Source organism: Oncorhynchus kisutch, linkage group LG4 (genome assembly GCF_002021735.2).
Source record: "Oncorhynchus kisutch isolate 150728-3 linkage group LG4, Okis_V2, whole genome shotgun sequence".
NCBI lineage: Eukaryota > Metazoa > Chordata > Actinopteri > Salmoniformes > Salmonidae > Oncorhynchus > Oncorhynchus kisutch.
In genome coordinates, this window is record NC_034177.2 from 42,723,506 (window position 1) to 42,729,627 (window position 6,122).

At 41.7% G+C, this 6,122-nt stretch overlaps 1 long non-coding RNA gene across 1 annotated transcript; it reads right to left on the reverse strand.

Moving 5' to 3' along the window:
• Positions 1 to 3,127: 3,127 nt before the first annotated feature.
• LOC109888699 (uncharacterized) lies at positions 3,128 to 5,837 on the reverse strand. The gene is made up of 3 exons (XR_002255182.2): positions 5,328 to 5,837; positions 4,804 to 4,864; positions 3,128 to 4,692 (listed from the first exon to the last, which is right to left on the reverse strand). It is a non-coding gene; the product is annotated as an uncharacterized LOC109888699 (long non-coding RNA).
• Positions 5,838 to 6,122: the final 285 nt, after the last annotated feature.

Sequence of the window (6,122 nt, forward strand, 5' to 3'; positions counted from 1 at the left end):
TGGTACTCCATGTGAAAGACAACCAGTTGTTGTCTTATTTTGAGGCTGCCCTTACATGGTGAACAAATATTTTTTTGTTCCCTGTCTTAAAGCCAAAAGCCACTTTATGACAGACTACGTGTCAATCTCCCATGATATGTGTCCCAGTTCTGGTATTGATCCCATCAGTAATCATACAGCATATCCCTTGATCAAAAGTAAACTTTGTGATTCTAAACTGCATAGTAGTAGTATCATATAGGAATGTGTGTCTATGTCTTCATTTGTCTTAAAATGCTGCCTGATTATATCTGGCATATCTCCTTTAAATCTATATTGCGCGACACTGCAGCCTGTGAACCTCTTATGTTCATTTTGTCGTTGGTGCTCAGTGGCATTCAGTTTGATATTGCATTGCCCATCAGTTTAAACATTCTGACAGGCGGAGTCAATAGGCGTGCTGATGTGCATTAATATAAAGTCCTTTGCGTGTGTTTGACATTGGAATATGCTCTGTTTGCAAAGGGCCACAAACCCAGTCACATGTTCTAATAGTGAGGTATTGTAACAAAATATCATATTTTTAGGCCTACATCTCTGATGTTATACATTTATAGTGAGTGATAGTGAGTGATTTGGCTATAATGGAAGATGACAACCCAAGGGACTGAATCAATGTCTTTATATACAGTTGAAGTCGGAAGTTTACATACACCTAGCCAACTACATTTAAACTCAGTTTTTCACAAATCTTGACATTTAATCCTAGTAAAAATTCCACGTCTTAGGTCACTAAGGATCACCACTTTATTTTAAGAATTTGAAATGTCAGAATAATAGTGGAGTGAATGATTTATTTCAGCTTTAGTTTCTTTCATCACATTCCCAGTGGGTCAGAAGTTTACATACACTCAATTAGTATTTGGTAGCATTGCCTTTACATTGTTTAACTTGGATCAAACGTTTTGGGTAGCCTTCCACAAGCTTCCCACAATAAGTTGGGTGAATTTTGGCCGATACCTCCTGACAGAGCCGGTGCAACTGAGTCATGTTTGTAGGCCTCCTTGCTCACACACGCCTTTTCAGTTCTGCACACAAAAGTTCTATAGGATTGAGGTCAGGGCTTTGTGCTGGCCACTCCAATACCTTGACTGTGTTGTCCTTAAGCCATTTTGCCACAACTTGGTAATTATGCTTGGCGTCATTGTCCATTTGGAAGACCCATTTGCGATAAGCTTTAACTTCCTGATTGAAGTCTTGAGATGTAGCTTCAAAATATCCACATAAATTTCTTTCCTCATGATGCCATCTATTTTGTGAAGTGCACCAGTCCCTCCTGCAGCAAAGCATCCCCACAACATGATGCTGCCACCCCCGTGCTTCACGGATGGGATGGTGTTCTTCGGCTTGCAAGTGTCCCCCTTTTTCCTACAAACATAATGATGGTCATTATGGCCGAACAGTTCTATTTTTGTTTCATCAGACCAGAGGACATTTCTCCAAAAGTACGATCTTTGTCCCCATGTGCAGTTGCAACCCGTAATCTGGCTTTTTTATGGTTGTTTTGGAGTGGTGGCTTCTTCCTTGCTGAGCGGCCTTTCAGGTTTGGTCAGTATAGAACTCGGTTTACTGTGGATATAGATACTTTTGTACCTGTTTCCTCCAGCATCTTCACAAGGTACTTTGCTGTTGTTCTGGGATTGATTTGCACTTTTCGCACCAAAGTACGTTCATCTCAAGGAGACTGAACGCGTCTCCTTCCTGAGCGGTACGACGGCTGCATCCCATGGTGTTTATACTTGAGTACTATTGTTTGTACAGATGAACGTGGTGCCTTCAGGCATTTGATAATTGCTCCCAAGGAAGTTGGGAAGTCAGAAGTTTACATACACTTAGGTTGGAGTCATTAAAATACTGAATACAACATACAGTTGAAGTTGGAAGTTTACAAACACTTAGGTTGGAGTCTTTAACACTCGTTTTTCAACCACTCCACAAATTTCTTGTTAACAAACTATAGTTTTGGCAAGTCGGTTAGGACATCTACTTTGTGCATGACACAATCTTTTTTCCAACTATTGTTCACAGACAGATTATTTCACTTCTATTTTACTGTATCACAATTCCAGTGGGTCAGAAGTTTGCCGTGTGAGCAATATCCAAACGCCTGAAGGTACCACGTTAATCTGTACAAACAATAGTACTCAAGTATAAACACCATGGGACCACAAAGCAGTCATACCGCTCAGGAAGGAGACACGTTCTGTCTCCTAGAGATGGAGGTACCTTGGTGCAAAATGTGCAAATCAATCCCAGAACAACAGCAAAGGACCTTGTGAAGATGCTGGAGGAAACGGGTACAAAAGTATCTTCATCCACAGTAAAAACGAGTCTATATCGACATAACCTGAAAGGCTGCTCAGCAAGGAAGAAGCCACTGCTTCAAAACCGCCATAAAAAAAGCCAGCCTACGGTTTGCAACTACACATTGGAGAAATGTCCTCTGGTCTGATGAATCAGAAATAGAACTGTTTGGCCTTAATGACCATCATTATGTTTGTAGGAAAAAGGGGGACACTTGCAAGCCGAAGAACACCATCCCATCCGTGAAGCACGGGGGTGGCAGCATCATGTTGTGGGGGTGCTTTGCTGCAGGAGGGACTGGTGCACTTCACAAAACAGATGTCATCATAAGGAGGGAACTTATGTGGATATATTGAAGCAACATCTCAAGACATCCGTACAGAAGTTAAGGCTTGGTCGTAAATGGGTCTTCCAGATAAACAATGACCCCAAGCATACTTCCAAAGCTGTGGCAAAACGGCATAAGGACAACAAAGTCAAGGTGATTGGAGTGGCTAGCACAAAGCCCTGACCTCAATCCTATAGAACATTTGTGGGCAGAACTGAAAAAGAGTGTGCGAACAAGGAGGCCTACAAACCTGACTCAGTTACACCAGCTCTCAGGAGGAATCGGCCAAAATTCACCCAACTTATTGTGGAAAGCTTGTGGAAGGGTACCCGAAACGTTTGACCCAAGATAAACAATTTAAAGGCAATGCTACCAAATACTAATTGAGTTTATGTAAACTTCTGACCCACTGGGAATGTGATGAAAGAAATACAAGCTGAAATAAATCTTTCTCTCTACTATTATTCTGACATTTCACATTCTTAAAATAAAGTGGTGATCCTCAATGACCTAAGACAGGGAATTTTTGCTCATTATAAATACATTGTGATTTAGTTTCGGTATCAGAATAACTTTTCTGATTATTTTGTTTGCAGAGCATACAGGCTGGCAGTTTATCAGGCTGGCAAAAGTGATAACTAAGTGGCTCGGGGAACAAAACATTGATATTTTGGGTCCATGGCCAGGACACTCCCCAGACCTTAATCTAATTGAGAACTTGTGGTCAATCCTCAAGAGGCGGATGGACAAACAAACAACTCACAAATTCTGATAAACTCCAAGCATTGATTATGCAAGAATGGGCTACCATCAGTCAGGATGTGGCCCAGAAGATAAGTGACAGCATGCCAGGGCGGATTGCAGAGGTCTGAATAATAAGGGTAAACACTGCAATTATTGACTCTTTGCATCAACTTCATGTAATTGTCAATAAAAGCCTTTGACACTCATGAAATACTTGTAATTATGCTGCAGTATTCCATAGTAACATCTGAAAAAAATATCTAAAGATACTGAAGCAGCAAACTTTGTGGAAATTAATATTTGTGTCATTCTCAAAACTTTTGGCCACGACTGAACACTGGGAAGCTAGTGGGCAGAGTCAAAGTAGACTTTAATAATAGATGCCATTTAGCAGATGCCTTTATCCAAAGCAAACTGGGTACATGGTAGTGGAAACAGATCATAGAAACAGGATTACAATGTTGATATCATGGATGGTCAGTCCTTGCATCTATAGGCCTGTCTATGAATTTGAGAGTGGTTAGATTTCTCCAGCCCCGTCCCTCAGCTTTTTATCGAAAGAGGAGCAGGGACACACTTTGTTATTGTTTCTACAGCTGATTGCCACTTTAAATAGTTAAGATGCAGATTAAATACCCACCAAAATATGTTAGACATAAATGTCCCATCACTCGGACAGTTAGGGAATACACAGCATCCAGCACAGCAAACAATCTATCAAATGTATTTCACAAAAGCCGTTTTTACATCAAAATAATAACCACAGTGGTTATGGAGGGTTCAACACCTCAGGAGCAAATGTCAGTTGGCTTTTTATAGCTGAGCATTCATAGGTTGAGAGAGAGAATCGAAACAGCAGGACCGGGACAAGGTAGCACATCTGTTGAAACTGGTAAAAAAATCTGTGGAAACACGATTCCCTTTATGGATGGGTGTTTTCTTTGAATTTGCTGTCCATGGCTTGTTCCTTCTCCATTTTCGGAACACCAGCCCGCTCCCACAAAGTGATTGATAGTATATCTTGGCTCGTACTGTGATGATTGTGATTCTGAGCTCTCAGGTTCATACAGTGAGTTCCGGTCTTCATTGATCTCACTCTCCGTCAGCTCCATCTGTGGCGTTTAGGGGACGGACTCGGTTGTATACTGATGTTCGTGGGCTCAATCTAGCTGGGCCCCGAGCTCTTTAGTGATGGTCCCGGTGGAACTCTTCACCGCAGCACAGGAACAGACTGGCACCCAGGGGTCAGTTTGGCATGCTGTACTAACCATTCTTTCCTGTTGATTGAAAATAATTAAGGCATCTGTTAGACTATAGTTATATTCAAGAATCAATGCATATGCTTGAAATAAACAGTAGCCTCAGAAATAACATGGATTTGCATGTACCTCCTCTGCCTCCTCCAGTCTCATCCAGGATGAAAACCTTTTTAGGGATGAAGATGTCATCCTGAAAACAAACAAACATTTTGTTAAGACAAGTAAACCCTAATATATCAGTTGGCGTTAACAAGCTACATGTCTTGTATGCGTTGTCAACGTACACACACACACACACACACACACACACACACAAAATATAGCGACATTTAGCTATGTCAACTTCAGTCTAGCTAAATGAGGTGGGGCTAGCAAAACACTACAAAAACAAATCTGTCAAACAAAATGTATTCCAGTACCTGACTATCTGAGGTGGAAGCTAGCTACAATAACTACCTAATAACGGGTACACAGAGAAACTGTTGCAATTATAGTTGCAGTTGAGTTGCTTGCTAACGTTATTTGCTCGGGGTTGTTCCACAAAACCCTTCAGATGCAATTCGCTAGTTAGCTTCAACTAGAGTTGCAACAAAGTTGTCCAGCAGTGTCTAACGCTAGCCTAGTCAACAACAGCCGAGACCGGTTAACGATACCTCAGACTCCATTGCATTGACTCGCGTCGCCTCTTCCGTTCAGTCGATTTTGCTTGACTCCGAATTCAGCGATGTTGATGATGGTCGGTCGGTAACCCCTACACAATAACCCTCCAAATGTAAAATTGACGCAAGCAGAGGGCTTCAACTTGGGCCTATGACTCCTTTCCATTCGGAAACTCCCAGTTTCCGCATCAAAAGTGCCCTTCATTGCAAAGTCTGCCTCCGCAAAGTGCTGTCTGCAGACCCTGCTAGCTCGAGCTGGCATGTCCTTCCTCTTCAGGACATGGAGCCACTTCTTCAAAAGTCGTGGGTCGTCGGGCAGCCGACGGTAGTTTACCGAGGGATTTTTTGAGCCAATACATATAGCCTGGCGCTCTACAGTTCATGTTTGAATTGCTACTTGTTGTTGCCATCTTCGTTGTCCGCACCTAAAATCACTCTCTTCAATTCACTCTCCGGGCGAAACTCAATACCACAGACAATTTGATGATTCCTGCCAGTGATGCACTGGCGTCAGTCGTTACTATAGGAATTTATAATGGCGCTGACCGTAGCTCAAATAAATATATTCGGCGATCAAAATACAAAATTGAGAGATGTTTTTATGTTAAATGCATATGTTTTAGTAATAGTGTATTAAATACAGCGGGTCAAAAAAGGATTTAGTCAGCCACCAATTGTGCAAGTTCTCCCACTTAAATAGATGAGAGGCCTGTAATTTTCATCTTAGGTACACTTCAACTATGACAGACAAAATGAAGGAAAGAAATCCAGAAAATCCCATTGTAGGAT